The sequence below is a fragment of the Lontra canadensis genome, unplaced genomic scaffold (genome assembly GCF_010015895.1).
Source record: "Lontra canadensis isolate GAN:19392208 unplaced genomic scaffold, GSC_riverotter_1.0 scaffold48, whole genome shotgun sequence".
Lineage (NCBI taxonomy): Eukaryota > Metazoa > Chordata > Mammalia > Carnivora > Mustelidae > Lontra > Lontra canadensis.
In genome coordinates this window covers 626880-645680 of record NW_022631042.1, presented here as the reverse complement: position 1 = coordinate 645680, position 18801 = coordinate 626880, and the positions used below count along the sequence as shown (strand labels likewise).

Sequence of the window (18801 nt, the reverse complement as noted above, 5' to 3'; positions counted from 1 at the left end):
GTTCTATCAGTTCATTGCTGGAGTTTTCCTCTCTTTCTCTGCCCTCATTTTCATTAACTACTTTTAACTTTTCGCATTTTATTTTAATTCCCATAATCTTATTATTCTTTTTTAAAATTTTTAGTGGTTTCTTTAACATATTTTACTTCTTTATTAATGAGAATCTACCATCATATAACCTCATACCATCACTTCATTATAATTTAAGCAATTTACAATATACTTTTAATTCTTTCCTTACAACATTTATACTACCCTTGATACACATTTTAATTATACTTGTGCTATAAATACATACTAAAGCATGAGTATTTTACTCTAGAGAGTGAATTATCTTTACATGCAATGAAAATTAAGAAAAATCCCACAAAATTTTTAGTTACCTCCAATTGCTCCACTTCCTACACTCTTTATTTCTTTGTTCAGATCCAGATTTCTGTCTCTTAAACAATTTTCACTGCCTAAAGAATCTTCACTAGTATTTCTTGTAATCCAAGTCTGCTGGCAACAGACTTGGATTATTTCTTGTAATCCAAGTCTGCAACACATTCCTTCATGTATCATTGGTAAATGAAAAATCTACTATACTCTTTCTCTTTATTCATCTGTATGAAATGCGTTTTGTTTCTATGAGTCTTAAAGATTTTCCCTTTTACTTTAATTGTGAGCAGTTTATATATAATATCCCTAGATATACCTAGGTGTTTTGTTTAATTTGTATTTCAATAGTGTTTGATGTTATCTGAGCTTCTGGTTCTGTGAGTTTCGTGTTATTAATTTTGAAAAAGGTAACTATTTTTATAAACATTTTGTCCTTTTCTTTTTTTATTCTGGGATTTTAATTATATATATTAAACTGTTAAGAATTCATTGACTTCCTTCTTGTTTCTGTATTTTTTTCCTACCATTTCCACTTGGTTATTTGTTACCACTTTCTTCTCTGTTGAAATTACTTATCTGACCTTGAAAAGTCCACCTTTTCCACTAAAGCCCTTAATATGTAAATCATAGTTATTTTTAAATCTTAAAATGCAGCTGACATTTCCCAGGGTCATCTGTAATTCTTTCATATTTCTAAATATTGAGCAGATATATATATACACACATACCTCTTTACAGAAAAATTGAAATGCATGTTCAAAATTAGTGTTGATTATTAATGGTTTCAACAAAATTAAAACAGTGTATTAATATTGTAATCTTGCATCAGCTAAGTACAAATACAATTTCAATTAGTCCTAACAGTATTTGATTTATGCAAAGCAAAGAAAGATTATATGTAGAAATAATGAGGTGGCCATTGTATATCTACTTAATTTGATTTTAAATTGACAGTAATGTCATCTATCAACTTGGGGAGGATAGAATAAAACATGCCAGCAAACAGAATTGGTCTGAAATACATTAATATCAGTTTTGCCTTCTCACTATAGATTATAAATAAGAAAATTAAACAATAAAATGCAAAAAGTCCAATGTGTTTTATTGGATTGTAAGTCTTGATTTAAACTAGTTTTTTAGTAATATATTCTCCACACATTTAAATTTTTTCTGACTTTATTGGGGAAAATAAATTGCCTTCAATATTGGAATCAGATTTTCCTCTGAAGGCTGTGACCTTCATGGCAGTCATTCTTCTCTATTACCAAAGAAATGTTCTGGCAGGGGGTACATTTACAATTTCATCTTCTCTGAAAATACTAAATGTTATCTTTAAACATACAACTTTAAACTTGAAAGATTATGTTTTATTTTTTTAGACAAAATAGGAAAGATTAAGATGAAGCTTTTTATTCTATAATGTATTTTCCATCAAGGATATATGACCAGTGAAATTTGGAAACAATAACATATTAGCAATACTCTGTTTTGAATTTAAAGTAAAATCTTCAAGTAGTTTTTGGATTTGTCTTAAAGGTCATCTTGAAGTATCCAGGGAGCTTAATATACCAGAGCCAAATATTTTATTTTAACGTAGTACTTTGGGGGTGCCTGGTTGGCTCAGTGCGTTGAGCCTCTGCCTTAGGCTCAGGTCACGATCTCAGAGTCCTGGGTTCAAGCCCCACATCAGACTCTCTGCTCAGCAGGGAGCCTTCTTCTCTCTTCTTGTCTGTCTGCCTACTTGTGATCTCCCTCTTTATCAAATTAAAAAAAAAATTTTAATGTAGTACTTTGCAATTGACTAGAGGTATACTACTTATCCTTTCTAGTTTTTATCTTTTTCTCTGGGAGAAAGAAATGAATTTTATTATAGTAATCAAATCTTTGTTAAGAGTCTGAAATGCAAGGCTATTTAAAATATGTATATCTTGCCCTTTACATTAAACTGCTCTAATGATCACTGGTTGTTATTAGTTTTAATTTTAATGAATTAGAATTCATCGTAGGCAAGAAAATACTACTGCTGTCATTTCAAAATATGATTTGTCATATAATATGGAGTCTTCTTCCCTATTGCGTTACAGTCCTTTCAAAGAACATGCAAAATTCTATTTTTACTACCAAAGAACCTCTAAATATAAATGAGGACCCTTGCATTTCCATACTATTAACAACCTACATATGAACAAGGGTAGTTGAATATCACCTCAAATTTCATTGTCTTATCCAACACAGGGGACTTAGAATAAAATAATAAAATTAAAATATGTGACAACTTGATCATAAATCCTAATGTAAGTTATATAACTATTCCTCCCAAAGATCCTTAAGAGTGTAATACTTAGGAACTGAAAAAAATTCTAAAAGTGACAAAAGATACGATAACTGAGGAAGTATCCTTGAATAAAAAGAGTGAATTGATTTAAGGGCAAATATATGAGAATTTTTCCTGCTACAAATATTTGGCAGCAGTATTCCTGTTTCTAAATCTTAAATATTAGCCTTTTTGGCATAATTCTTCTCCATCATCATCATCATCATCATGCCATTTGTTGCAGCTAGCACTTATTATTGTACTTGTTATACACATGTTATACACTCTTACTAACATGAGCCCTCATCCTCTCATCTCTTAAAGACAGAAATTTTAATTTTGAAACTATTCTGTAGATAAAAAGAAGCCCAGAGGAAAGCAACTTGCTCAAGTTCACTCACTGAGCATCTAAAGACATCCCTTTTTTTCACAGCATTGTGTTTGATTTTAAAATTGGAATAGAGATAATGGGGAAATGTACATCCCCTAGATTACACAATCAAAATTTCACTTCCACTCCAAGTTAAATTTATCATTTTTCTTGTTTTAAAAACTAGCAATTTTGAAGGAGTAATTGATTTTTCATTTACCTCATTGCTCATATTCCCTGTTACCAGGGATATTTCTTCCCTTGAAATATCCCTTATGTGTGTCCTTCTCTGTTTGTTTCCATCACACTAATTCATATCCCAATCTCAAAACATCATAATGGTCTCTTTGCCTTTAGCTTCTAATTCATCCCCCTGCCACCTAAATCCTTCTAAAACATTATATTCATCAGATGACTCTTATGATCAAATATTGAGAAAATCTCCACATCTCCTGGTATAGTTTAGGCCTTCATCACTGTCTCTTACATAGACTAATGAAATCATTCTCATTATCTCTAATCTTGCTTCTTTCTAATATCTTAGCCACTCTGTTTCCTTAGTAATCTTATTGAAAGGCAAATTTGACCATCTTTTTTCCTTATACCAATGACTCAATGACTTCTAAATATTAAAGGTAGATCCAGGCTCTTTTGCATGTGAAGAAGACTTCTGGGTCTTTTCACAATTGCATATTTTGCCCTAAGATTGATTTGCCATTTTCCATCACTGTATGTTGATTCTGACCTCTATATATTTTTTCATGGTGACCTCTTGACTGGAAATCTTTTAGGCTATCATCCTCCCATTTGCACTTTCTCTTCCCTTCCTATCTCCTATACTTTACTACACAACTCATTTTGGGGGGGTTCAGCTTAAGACTGTATCTTCTAAATAAAGCATTTCTTATTCTATTCCTATGACCCAGACTGGATTGACTACATTTTTTTTTTTTTTGGTATTGAGGTAAAATTTATTTAACATAAATATAACCATCTCAATGTGTAAAGTTTAGTGGCATTTAACATTTAATATATTCACAGTATTATGTAGTTATGGTCTATATCAACTTTGAGAATAGTTTCATCATTCCCCTAAAAAAAAAGCTTGTATGTGTTAAGCTTGAGCAGTTGGTGTCATATCTAAGAATCTCTTGCCAAACCGCAGGTCATGAAGGTTTTCTCATGTTTTCTTCTAAGAATTTTACAGTCTTACCTGATACATTTAGGTCTACGATCCATTTTGAGTTAAATGTGGTATATGTTGTGACACAGGTGTCCAACTTCATTCTTCTTTGGATATTCAATTGTCCCTGCACAATTTGTTGGAAAGATTATTTTTAACTATTTGAATGGTTTTGGAACCATTGTTGAATTGGCCATAAATGTATGGATTTATTTCTGGACTCCCAGTTCTATTCAATTGGTCTTTATACCTATTTTATGCCAATAACACATGCTTCTGGTAACTGTAGCTTTGTAGTAAACTTTGAAATCTGAAAGACTGAGTTCTCCCACTTTTATTTTCTTTTCTGGATATGTCATTTTAGGAGCCATCTATAATTCCATGTAAATTTGAGGATTAGCCTTTCCATTTCTGAAAAAATAAATTACTGAAATTTTAATAAGGATTCATATCATTGCATTTGTAGAAATCTTTCAGTACTATTGCTACTTTAACAATACCAAGTCTTCTGATCCATGTTTTTTGTTTACTTAGATTGACTTTAATGTCTTTCAGTAATATTTTGTTATTTTAAGTGTATGAATCATTCAATAACCTGGTTAAGTTTAGTCCTAGGTATTTTAGTGTTTTAGATGTTATTATGAATAATCACTTCTCAGCCTTTTGGCTAAGATCAAGTGTAGATGTTATTATGAATAGAATTATTTTATTAATTTCCTTTTTGAATTGTCCATAGCTAGTGTACAAAAGTACAGCTAATATTTGGGTGTTGATCATGTGTCTTATACTTTGCTGAATTTTCTTATTAGCTCTAATAGGTCTTTTTGCAGATCCTTAGGATTTAATATATATCAAATTATGTTAGTTGCATTTGGTTTTACTTTCTCCTTTCTGATTTTGATGTTTTTTATTTCTTCTTCCTGCTGAATTACCCTGACTAGAACTACCAGTACAATGGTGAATAGAAGTGGTGAGAGGGTACATTCTTAACTTTTTCCTGATCTAAATGAAGCTTTCAGTTTTTAACACAGAGAAATAGTAGATATACACTTTCCAGAAATGCACTTTCTCAGGGAAGAATTCTCCTTTTCCAACTTTGTTGGATGTTTTTATTATGAATGCATATTGTATTTTTCAAATGACTTTTCTGAGTCAATTGAGATCATTCTTGTGATGGTTAATTTTTTTGTGTGTTACATTGATTGGGCTAAACAACATGCAGATAGGAGGTAAACACTCTTTCTGGATGTGTCTGGCAGTGTGTCTCTGGAAGAAATTAGCATCTGAATCAATGAACTGAGTAAAGAATATCACCTTCAATAATGTGGGTAGGCATTTTCCAATCTTTTGAAGTCCTTATAGAAAAAAAGCGTGAGGGGAAGGATGAATTCATTCATTCTTAAGCTGAGCTTTCCATCTTGTCCTGTCTTCAGACATTGGCACTCCTAATTCCTGGGTATTCAAACTCAGACTGGTCACACTGGTGTTTACATGTTCGGCTGTGCATCATCACCCAATTCTTAGGCCTTCAGATTCAGACTGAATTATACCACTGAATTATACCACTGCCTTTCTCTTGTTCCCCAGCTTGATGGCAGCCTATGGGACTTCCTGATATCCATAACCATGTGAGTCAATACAGCACCATATAAATACAATACCATATATATATATATATATATATATATATATATATATACACACACACACAATACCATATATATATATATGGTATTATTCTGTTTTTCAGAGAAATCTGAGACAATCATGTTTCATATTTTGTTGTTTTTTTTCCTTCATTCTACGAATGTTGTATATTACATTGGTTGATGTTTCTGTGTTGAACCACTCTTGCATTCCGCAGATAAATCTCACTAGATCAAGATACACAATTCTTTTATACGATTGTAATTTTGGTTTGTTAGCATTTTGTTGAGGATTTTTGTAACTATGTTAACCAGTATTATTTGTCTGTGGTTTTCTTGTGATGTCTTTAGCATTGATTTCTGGTTTTATTCCATGATTGGTCAGAGAAAATACTTGGCATGGTTTCTGTCTGCTTAAATTTATTGGGAATTGTTTTGTGGTTCAAGATATGGTCCATCCTCAAGAATACTGAATATTCAATTGTTATTATAAAACTATTTTTCCCTTTAAGTATGTCAATTTTTACTTAATACATTTTGTGACTCTCTTATTTGATGCACATATGTTCATAATTATTTTATCTTCTTAATGAATTGATCTTCTTTTCACTATATATTATCTTTTGTCTCTTATAAAGGTTTTTACTTTAAAATCTATTTGTCTGATATTAGTGTGCCACTCAGCTCTCTTTTGGTTATCGTTTGCATAGAATATCTTATTCCATCCATCCTGTCATTTTCAACTGATTTGTATCTTTGGATTTAAGTCAGTCACTTATAGATAGCATAGAGTTGGATCATTGTCCTTTATTTTTTACTTTTTAAAATTTTGATTTAAATCCATACTGCTGATATTTGCCTTTTAATAAGAGAAATAAAGTAATTATAAATTATTTAAAGTAATTATAAGTGAAAAAAATCTTATGCCATTTTGTTATTTTTCTATTTCTTTGGTCCTCAGTTCTTCTATTTTGGCCTTCCAAATGTATTGTCATGTATTATTTTTGTAATGTATTTTTTTTGTAATGTATTATTTCAATTACTTTCTGATTTTAGTTTTTGTACATTTTTGGCTATTTTTTCAGTGGCTGCCTTGGGGATTGCATTTGATTTCTTAAGTTTATAACAATCTACTTTGAATTGATACCATGTTAGCTTCATAGTATACACAAACCTTGGTCATATATATAACTCCTTCCTTCCCTCTTTGTGCTGTCAAAAATTGTAACTTTATGTATAGTGTGCCCATTAATATAAATTTTTAAATACCATTTGGTGCATTTATGTTTTTTTTAATACGTGGGGGAAAAAAGGAGTTATAAACCAAAAATGTAATAATACTGCCTTTTGAATCTACCTATTCAGTTACTTCTACTGGACTTCTTAATTTATTCATTTGCCTTCAAGTTACTCCCTAGTATTCTTTCACTTATTCCTGAAGAGTCCCTTAAGCATTTCTTATAAACAGGTCTACTGGTGACAAACTCACTCAACATTTGTTTACCTGAAAATGTCTTAATTTCTCCAATTCTAATTGAATGGAGAATGTTTGCAAGACATACAATTCTTGGTTGATAATTTTTATTCTTTCAGGATTTCACATATGTCCCCCACTACCTCTAGCCTCCATGGTTTCTGCTGAAAAAAAAAAAATGCTTTTAACTGCTTTAAGGATCCATTATACATGATCAGTCCCTATCTTTTGTTGGTTTGTATTTTACAGTTTTGATATTTTAGGGGTTTTTTTGCTACCATTGAACATGAAATGGCTGGGAGAGGAAGGAGATGATGAATATCAATCACATGCCCAGAACAGCTGTAAAGGAAAAGATTATAGTTTGTCACTGACAATCTTCTGGATATTGTTTTTTTAGAGATTAGCACAACCATCACCTTGAAGAGTCAGGGCCAGAGTAGGTTTAATGTGGAATATGAGAATTTCTGAACATGGCAAAGGAAGCAAAGTATTATATATATATATATATATATATATAATTTTTTTTTTTTTTTGCCTCATAATGTGACTTTTAACCTATCTCTCATTTCTGCTACAGCTATGATGAGCAGTCAGTGCAGATCACGGGCCTACGTTAAGTCTGTGCTGCTGGTCTCTCCCAGTTTCTATCCCTAAGACTTTGCTATGTCCCTGAGACTCATCTCAGTCCTTGCAGAAAAGCAAATTAAATTAAATTAGATTTAAATTAAGTTAAAATATTGGTAAATACTGAGGCCAAAACCAATCTCCCTTTATGAAGAAACACTAGAGACATTTCAAAGAAATCAAGGTCAAGGAAAGAACAGAACTTGTGCAATCAACAAAGAAATAATCAAAACTCAAAAAAAAATCTTGATTAAAAATGAGCAGAAAACCCAAATAGACATTTTTCTAAGGAAAACATATTGGTAGCCAGCAGACGCATGAAAAATGCTCAACATCATTAATCATCAGGGAAATGCAAATCAAAATCACGAAGAGATTTTACCTCACACCAGTGAGAATGGTGTGTGTGTGTGTGTGTGTGTGTGTGTGTGTGTGAGTATAAACAAGAAATGACAAGTGCTGGTGAGGATGTGAAGAAAGTGAACCTTTTTTCACTGTTAGTGAGATATAAATTGGTACAACCATTACTGACTAATGGTCAGGAATGACATTGGTTGCTGTCCGTGTTCCTGTAGCTTATGGTCAGCTAGTGTTTTGATAGACACTCCCTTTGACAAATGGAGTCAAAAGAAAATAGAAAATGAAAGAGAAATAAAGAGAAAGAAAATGAAAAAAATACTCTCAGTATTTGCAAATTGGCCCTGAGTTGGGACACTCCTTCTGTGCTTAGCTAGGCCCATAAAACTGTCTCAGGCTCATTGCTTTCACTGAGCCTAAGGTTTCAGAAATGAAAGCTTAAGGACTTCTCAGGTCTTTCTGAGTGTATGCATCTTGACCTAGACATATGCATGGATTTCTAAATTCCCTGGTGTACACAATGTCTTCAATATCCAAATTACCCAAAGGACTCTCTCTCAATTTTATCCTCTAAGACTTTGGATATGTTTATTGTTTGCCTCAACTGTAAACTTCTGCCCCAAGCTGCAGTGATTTGTTCATTTACTTTAAGTGTTTTTGAGGAATGTCCTTCATACAGCCATTTTTTTTTCATCCTAACAAAGTTCCGAAGTAGGTAACACATGTAAGTACACAAACACCACATATGCATATGCACATATGCACATCAGTATGTCCTAATATCTTGAATCTCCACACTTTTCCATGTTGATTTCCTCTCTCGCTGGGCCACTAAGACAGTTTGTATAGAGGGCTACTCACAATTTGTTTTTCCGTAGGAGACAGACATAATGCTTTAAAAAGTTAACCTTATGTCATCTACCAAGCATAAAATTTTTTTATTATTTTTAGGATTAAGAATGATATTCATGACATGACCTTTGTGACTATACATATAATTACATGTAGTTATTTACATTCTCATTTATATCCAAAAAATTACAATTATTCATAAAATATGAATAAACACAATGGTAACTAACTACTAAGTAATATTGAGGATTAAGTAAGTAAATATGCATAAAGTATACATACGGTCTTAGGATAAGTTCTAGTACATAGTAAGCACTGATATATGTTAGTTATTATCATTATCATCAAATTACTATAAAGGGTTAACACAAATTGTGTAGATTTAATTGGTTGATTAAAATATATTAAAAGGATGATTTTAACTGCACACAAGTTTTAACCAACACACCAAATGTAGAACTAGTCCCACTAAGGATGAGATTCCAAAATAGCAAAGTTATTGTCATTATTTTAATCATCATAATCATATTAAAGAAACATTTTAAATATATTTTGAAGTATCTGTCAAATAAATAGATAAACATGTTTACTGTAAAGTATAGAAGAGCAGATAAGCATATTGCTTAACATATTACACAAGATCAACTAAATGAAATACTTAATCTCTCTGGGTAAGAAGTGGGCCTAGATAATTCTCTAAGATAGACAACATGTAGTAGCAAGTGTATGAAATTATACCAATGTTGTAATTTAGCTTTTTATTTTTGTACTTCATGAGGTGGTATTAGCAGGATGATCTTTGACCTTTTTTCTTTCTTTTTCTTCTTCCCAAAATAAGAAGAAATTTGTCAACATCAGTTGCTAACTACCATTAACAAACATGTCTTATCTGTTAATGAACATCTCTCTTAATCCATCTTTACAGAACTCTTAAATATTAACCATAGATGAACCTTACAATCTACATTTTTTTAAAAATATGATACTATTTTCTCCTTGGCTATGGTGGAATTATTTTGTGTAGCTTATAGTCAGTCTTCAAGGGTGTCTTAATCATCATTTCTATCCTCAGATTTTCTTCACTTTATATTTTGCCATACTTACCCTATGGCATTTTCTTAATGAGGTTATTTTCTCTGTCAGACTAACATAAATTGCTTAATTAATTTCCCTCACATCATTAAAAGCAATGAACTCCATTAATGTTACTGAGACTGAAAACAAATACAGTGTTAGAGAATTGAAATGAATATGAATCTTACTATAGTAATTGCTTTGGATAAAATAGTGTTGGCCTACTTAGTGTAAGTTTTTCAACAATGAATCTCAGACATCTTGGGTTATGATCCAGAGTCCAATACCTGTAGCTATAGCAAATATAGACTAATTGTTAACTCAATCCGGATTTCATTGACTTTATCTGTATAATAAAGACAATTGTTAAATTTTGAAGAAGCCAAGAAACCAATATCAAAAATAATTTCAATATTTAAAATTGAGGAATTAGTGAGCTCCAGAGGTTATCAACTTTAGGTAGGGTCAAAGGATTGATAGATCATTATTTTATCAGTTAATCTGTATTTAAAGAAAGAAATTTTTAAAAAATCCTATACACAAAAATGGGAAAAATATAAACTGGGCTTTTATTGTGTTGAGATATGTTACCTCTAAATGTACTTTGTGAAGAGTTTTATCATGAATAGATGTTGAATTTTGTCAAATCATTTTTTTTAATCTATTGAAATGCTCATATGGTTTTTATCCCTTCTCTTGTTAATGAGATAGATCACATTGATGGAGTTATGAATACTAAACCATCCTTGTATCCATGGAGTAAATCTCACTCGATCATGGTGAATGATTTTTTTTAAAGTATTGTTGAATTCAGTTAGCTAATATTTTGTTGAGAGTTTTTGCATCCATGTTCATCAAAGACATTGGCCTGTAGTTTTCTCTTTTTGTCATGTCATTGTCTGGTTTTGGTATCAGGGTAATGGCCTCATATAATGAATCTGGAAGCTTTCCTCTCCTATTATCTTGGGATAGTTTGAGAAGAATAAGTATTAACTCCTCTTTAAATGTTTGGCAGAATTCATCTGAGAAGCCGGCTGGTCCTGGACTTCTATTTGTTGGAAATTTTTTTATTACTGATTTAATTTTCATTGCTAGTAATTGGTCTCTTCAAATTTCCTGTATCTTCCTGATTTACTTTTGGAAGATTATATGGTTTGAGGAATTTATTCATTTTCCTAGGTTTCCAATTTGTTGTTGTATAATTTTTATAATATTCTCTTATAACCCTTTGTGTTTTGTGGGATCAGTTGTTTCTCTTTCATTTCTGATTTTATTTATTTGAGTCCTCCTTTTTCTCTAGATGAATTTGGCTATCAATGTTATCTTTTATCAATGTTATCTTTTCAAAGAACCTGCTCCTGGTTTCACTAATCCTTTCTATTGTTTTTTGTTTCCTCTTTGTTTTGTTTTTAGTCTCTATCTCATTTATTTTTGCTCTAATCTTTTTAAGATTTTATTCATTTATCTGAGAGAGTGAGAGAGAAAGAACAAGAGGGGTAGAGTCAGAGAGAGACGCAGACTCTCTGCCGAGCTGGGAGCCTGTTGTGGGACTCGATCTCGGCACCCCAGGATCATGACTTGAACTGAAGTCAGTCACCAAACCAACTGAGCCACCCAGGTGCTCTTTGTTCTAAACTGTATTATTTCCTTTTTCTACTAGCTTTGACTTTGTTCTTCTTTGCCTACCTCTTTTATGGATAAGGCTCATCAGTTAAACATTCCTTGAAACCATTGATTTAAAACATAATTAAATCTCTCAAAAATCATAAATATCAGGATGAGAGGGTAGCTCAGTCAGTTGAGCATCAGTTGGTTTGGGCTCAGGTCATGATCTCATGTGTCATGAGATCAAGCTTTGTGTTGAACTCTGTGCTCAGTGGGGAGTCTCCTTGAAGATTCTCTCCCTCTGCCCCATCCCTCCTCCTGCTCGCTCCCAAATAAATAAATAAATCATTTTCAAAAGTCATATTATATATCCAATCCCTCTTAAGTATTACAACACTAGAAAAAATTATAAAAGTGTGATTAAAGTTATAATATATTTAATATATTACATATAATATTTAACATTATATATTAGTTATGTGCTAATGTGCCACTGTTATTACACATTGAAATTTCTTTTTATCTTCATAGCTATAAATCCTACTGACATACAGAAATACTTATGTTTATATATCCAGGTTCAAAAAATGAAACACTGATCTAATGATTCTAAGTTGGCAAATCTGGAGTGATTTTCAGCTTATTTCTCTTATGGGAAATAAAGAGTTGTTTGAATCTTCCATCTTAATTTATATTTAGGGTTTGATGGCTATTCTTACATAAATTACCAGGGAAATTCTATCTTTTGTAATGTCAGTGTTTGTAATGTGGAACTGAAAGGTCTCAAACTCATAGCATTTATTTCATCCTGGATCTCCAATCCACTTCCTTCCCAAATTTACCAGTCATATAGAGGGTACTTGGCCTTGGTTTACTAATTATATCAGTATATCTACTTAGAGTAGATACTCAGAGTGTCTCAGAATGTTCAAAATGTTTTATCTCCCAGAATATGAGAAGCTAACTTTGTGTATTTCATCTCCATCTTGCTACATTTATCTAATTCAGTAGTTTGCCCTATTCCATATACGTGAAACCAGGCTTATTTCTCATCCTTCCCCTTATCATTCATTGAGTTGGTTTATTTATAGTTTCACATATCTCTGTACTTAGAAAAAAACTGCATTTATGCTATATAAAGTGATATAAAATTAATAAGAGAAACAAATGCCTGTGTATTATAGCATATACATATAATCATAAAATAATTGTCTTAAGGGAAGGCTGTGTGGCTCAGTCAACAGTTAAGTATCTGCCTTTGGCTCAGGTCATGATCCCAGGGTCCTGGGTTTGAGTCCCACATATGGCTCCTTGCTCTGTAGGGATCCTACTTCTCCCTCTCCCTCAGCCTGCTGCGCCCCCTGCCTGTGCTCTTTCTGTCTCTGTCAAATAAATAAATAAAATCTTGAAAGAAAATTTAAAAAAAATTCTGTCTTCTGTCTTAATATGGTTAAATTTTAGTTAAGACTATTTTTGGTACTTTTTATGTTTATTTTCATTATTTGATTATCAACTTGTTCTTATGACATTTTGTACTCTTAACTTACATGAATAAGTTATAATTATTTTGGACCTGAGCCCAACCACCTGGGTGGCTCAGTGGGGTAAGCATCTGCCTCTGGCTCAGGTCATGATCCCAGGGTCCTGAGTCAGGTACCCTGCTCCTCAGAGAGCTTGCTTCTCCCTCTTCCTCTGCCTATTGCTCCCCCTGCTTGTGTGTATGCATGGGTACACTCTCTCTCTCTCTCTCTCTCTCTCTCTCAAATAAATAAATAAAATCTTTTTTTAAAAGTTATAATTATTTTTCAGTATTGGGCCAAATTGTAACAGTTTGAACAGTGGGAGGCCCTATTAGCTTACCCTTTGTCTTTTCAAAATGATCTTAGAGATTTTTTACAGTTTTTTCACAATAAGCATATAATCCAAATGTACTTCCCTTTTTCTTACTTCACAATATAAAATGAGCTACTAATAGTGGAAATCTCTTTTAAAGAGAAAATATTATTTCAGATCAAATCTTAGTGATAGGGATATACAATAGATTAATTAGCACTTATTAAGCGTATATGATACAACAGGGTTTTTTCATGCAAGGTACAACTAAATAAACCCCCTTTCCTTTTGATTTTATATGAAAGTGGACTTCAAGTGGAATTATTTTGTAATTTATTTTTATTCTTGTTGCTATTATTGCATTTATTATTATTATTGATTTTATCAGAATACTATATTCATTTTTGTTTGTAGCACATTATATATAAAGGGTTTAGTGTTATACTATAATCTTAATATATTTGCATATTTTTATTTTTCAAGAAAAAATACATATTTTAGGGCTGAAGCTCATAATTTCAATTTTTGTTTTTGTTTTTGTTTTTTTGTAAACTAGGACTTTACCCAAAAGAAAAATGTGTTATCACTAATGTAGGCAATTACATTAGCTTGTCAGGGCATATTGCTTCAAATTTCAGGGTAGCTCTGAAATATCTGGAAGAATTAGAAACTAATGATATGCTTTTTGGTGCAGCAACTTGACATGTTGATAGATTAGGTATTCCCAACAAAACACCACTGTAATTACTCTGTAATCACAAGGGTCAATGTGCAGATCTTCTTTTTTGATCATGCTCATGACTTCTGCCTTGTTAAATCAGTAATTTATTATGGAATTCTTATCTTCAGAGATTGAAGCTCATCTCCTACCCCATTTATTGGTCTGACTATGCCTAGATAGCAAATAGTAATAGGAAGAAAGCCACACACACACACACACACACACACACACACAGGCTACCAGATATTTCTTTTTCTTTGTATTACTCCATATGTATTTGTTTACTTGTCCTGAGTTTTGTTGTGGAGAAGGAGATAAAAGGAAACTGGCCATTGCATTGCTCCAAACTCAAAAACTGTAGAAAAGATTTTCAGAAAGCAGCAATGAAATAATATAGTTTAGTCTTTTTTCCCTTTATAGTTTATGAATTGATCCTTGGATAGTGGTAAATAAGCCATTATAATTTTACATTATACAGTTATGCCCAAAGTATTCATAAATGGAAATCAGAAATAAAATTCTCACAATATGTCAGGTATACTATAATGGTAAACAGCTTACAAATTATATTTACTGATATGCTGCTTAATTCCATTCATAGAATGCTTAACATACATATATTTTGAAAACTATTTTTGATTTTTTTTAACAGGAAAAAATTTGAGGGTGTTAAAATATTTTTGCTGGGGTTCATTTGAGTGCAATTAGTAACCAAATATAGTGGGGACAGGCAAACATGTACTGTGGTCTTATCAGTTTTTGTCACTAACCAGAATATTATTTTACTTTCCCATTGTCTTAGTTTCTTTAGCCACAAAAGGTGGTTGCTGAGCTAGATTATATTTAATTTTTTTTCCATATTTGATCACTTTACTTTTAAGTTTCCCAAGATCTCCTGGTGAAGGTGAGTCTATAAGAGAAGAGGTTGATTTAAGATGGTGAGATGATTATATTTTGGTTGTAGTGCAAAATTTAAAAATATTGATTCTCAGTTTAACTTGTTAATTCTGTTGATTTGTTCCACAGTACATAAGATATATGCACACTAAATATATGTGAGGCCACAAAATATTCATCAATTAAAAGAAAAGAAAAAGAAAGCTGTTATCTATTCAGTGTAACTGCCTAGCTCAGCCCTGGCTTAGATTATTACTCTTAAAAACTGTACTATTCCTGTATTTTTCCCTTAATCATAACTTTAATAATCTCAAGACCATATATATATTTTTCTTTTTAAAGTATTCAAGCTCCAATTCCATGTCAAATAAATAGCTTTTGAAACCTAATCATCCAACTGTTTAATTACAAGTATTTCTCCTCCATATATTTCCATAATTATTTTTATCACTCTAGGCTATTAAATATAAGGCCTTCAGATTTTGACCTCTACTCACACATTGCATTTATACTTAATTCTAGTATTGGGGAATATTTTATGATCAAAGTTGTCCTGAATCCATTAACAATGATTATCTTCTTATACCTAGAAACACTTATTTACATTTAAACCAACATATGTGATAGAATAGAATATTGTGTGGGTGGAGTGTGGCAAGGTTAGAGGGTAGCAAAGGAATCTCAGCCTTCATTAGCATGTGAAAGGGAAACTGTACAAGCAAGTAGAACTAAGATGGCACCTGGTGGACTAGTTTATGTGAGATCCAGATAAAATCTCCTTGATTCTCCCCAACCAACTTCATGGCCGATAAAAATTCAGATCTCCCCTGATTTTTGTTAATTTTTTCAGTGCTATTTTTCTCCTGTCCTCCTCTACTTCTTGGGTGGTGACTTCTTTAACTGTCACTTTGGATGGAGTCATTTCATGCATCAAAAAGGCTAATGTGTCTTTATGAAACCCACATTTGTTGCCTCTTTGCTTATTTTCTCTTCTCCCTCTCCTCTTATTATGCAGAGCGATTGGTTCATAACTGAGTCTACATCTTTATTGTATGCTCATGTAACTGAGGTACACAGCAGAAGAAAATGTTCATCTGTGCCGTGCACTTGGGAACAACAGTGTTATACTTACGGATACTTTTCTTTTTACAGAGACACTGTGTATAGGGGATTTACTATTATACCGAGGCAGATCCAACCTGAGCAAAACGAGGGAAGAGAAGTTGTAGTAATGAACAGGCCCTGTATGATGTTAGAAGCCAGTCCAAATAGAATTCCTTGTGAGAGTAATATCAAAGAGGGGATTTCTAACTGCTGAAAGTTAACATATACTCAGTGACTAAATCTCAGTTTGCTAGCAGTTAGGCTTTCTAGAGGCATGCTGAGATTAAGACATTTGGATTGTATTCCATCATAAGATCTCAAAAGAAATAGAGCATGTTAACTATAATAACAAAAAAATGATCATTACTCCAATCGCAATATTAGGTATTCTGTATTTCCCTGAAGGGAGGATAGTTACTGCTTCATACTCACTGTAGTATATGGAGTACAGGAGGGATAGGCTTTATTCTGAATTCTTCCATTCCACTCTCAGAATACAGTATGATATGCTTGTGCTTCAGAAGAGATCTTTGGCAGTTTGTGAGTTTTTATACCTAATTCCTAATCTCCCTTATGAGCATTCTACAATGACCTTGGGAATAAAATAGTTGGAAGCAGATTTACCATATGTCTGGGACTTCTAGAGAATCTAAACTGCAATTCAACCCTATACTTCAAAGTTGAAAAAAAACGTTAAATGTTGATCTGCTTCTTTCTCTCCTGTGTATGGTGACTGCCCTCCCCATCCATTTCACTGCTAAAGTTGAAACAGTGATGTGTTACATCTTTTCCAGAAAGAATTTATCATATTTTAGATTATAGGTAATTGGGTCACTTTGCAGCCTACAGGTAATTAGGTCAACCTAAGATCTCAGTTGGGCTTAAAATTTTTCTGTTTGTAGATTACTTTTATTGTTCTCATTTTTAATGTTGGAGTGACATTGCCTTACATATTTCTGTATTCTAATGGAAGCAGAAGTTTTAAACCATGTTTTCTTAAATAGTTATCTCACTTTTCAAATTATAAATTTCAATATTTATAAATATTAGTATCAGAATATTTCTTATACTAAAATGCTTAAGAGAATACATATTTTAAATGTAAAGATAAGATGATCTCATAAGTGAGATAATGATATTCCAATATCATAAGAAAACAAAATTTTATAAGAATATTAATCACATAAAACATGAAAAAAGACTCCTGAGCAAGATTCTGACATATACTACAACATGGTTGAAACTTGAAGATATTGTGCTAAGTGAAATAAGCCAGACATAAAGGAAAAAAAATGGTGTAATTCCACTTACATGAGGTGCCTACAGTGGTCAAATTCATGGAGACAACAAAGGAAAGAAGATTGCCAGGGTAGAGCTATTATGTAATGGATACAGAGTTTCAGAAGATGAAAAATTCTGGAAATGGATGGTGGTGATGGTTGCCACTGAAATGTACACTGAAAGTGATTAAAATGTTAAGTTTTAGATTTTATATGTTTTACCATAACAAAACAAAAACAGTTCAAGTGTGTCAAGCCCATTGACAAGTGATTGTTTCTAAAGCTGAGATTAGGAAAATACAAGAAGAAATCAGAGCATCTTATCCTGTCAAAAAGTAATAAAGTGCTTTAAAAAAGAGAGAGAGAAAAGGAAAGTACAATGTCAAAAAGACCAAGAAGCTGGGGCGAAAACTCTCCCAATAGCCAAAGTTGGAACAATTTGACCAGTGTGTAAACAACAATATTTCATTATAACCCAAACAATGAAATAAACATGCATGAATACACACTGATATAATAATAAAATAAACACACATGAATACACACTGATATAAATGATTAAATAAATGCATAAAAGGGGGGAGGGAGATAATACTTCTTTGAAGAAAACCTCAATTAGTAAACATAAAAATAATGAAATAGAAAAATACCACAATAGTTATCACTGCAGGCAAGATCCACAAACCATGCTAATCCTTGAGGGTGAAAGTTTAAGGAGAAATAATATGTTCATATTCTTAAAAGATATATTCCTCAATATATGTTTTATTACAATGGAAACAGAATAACATTATGTAAGAGAAATAAGTAGATGTTGTAGAGTTACTATTTTTTTTCCTTTTTAATACATATAGATACAATGTTCCACTTGGGAACAACATTGAATGATTTCATTCACTGAGAATGTGTATCATTTTGTGGTATTCTTCCCCAAAATTCATAACTTCAACTGTATTGTGAAAAACAAAATAAATCAAAATAAAACAAACTGTACAAAATGAGAGAGTCTATAAAATTCTAAATTAATATTTTTCAAAATGGTCAAGATAAACAAGGAAAGACTAAAAATCTGTCACAGATTGG

The 18801-nt window shown here is 32.0% G+C and overlaps 1 pseudogene; it reads left to right on the top strand.

Moving 5' to 3' along the window:
• The first annotated feature begins 4895 nt into the window (after positions 1-4895).
• LOC116876957 lies at positions 4896-4989 on the top strand (annotated as a pseudogene).
• Positions 4990-18801: the final 13812 nt, after the last annotated feature.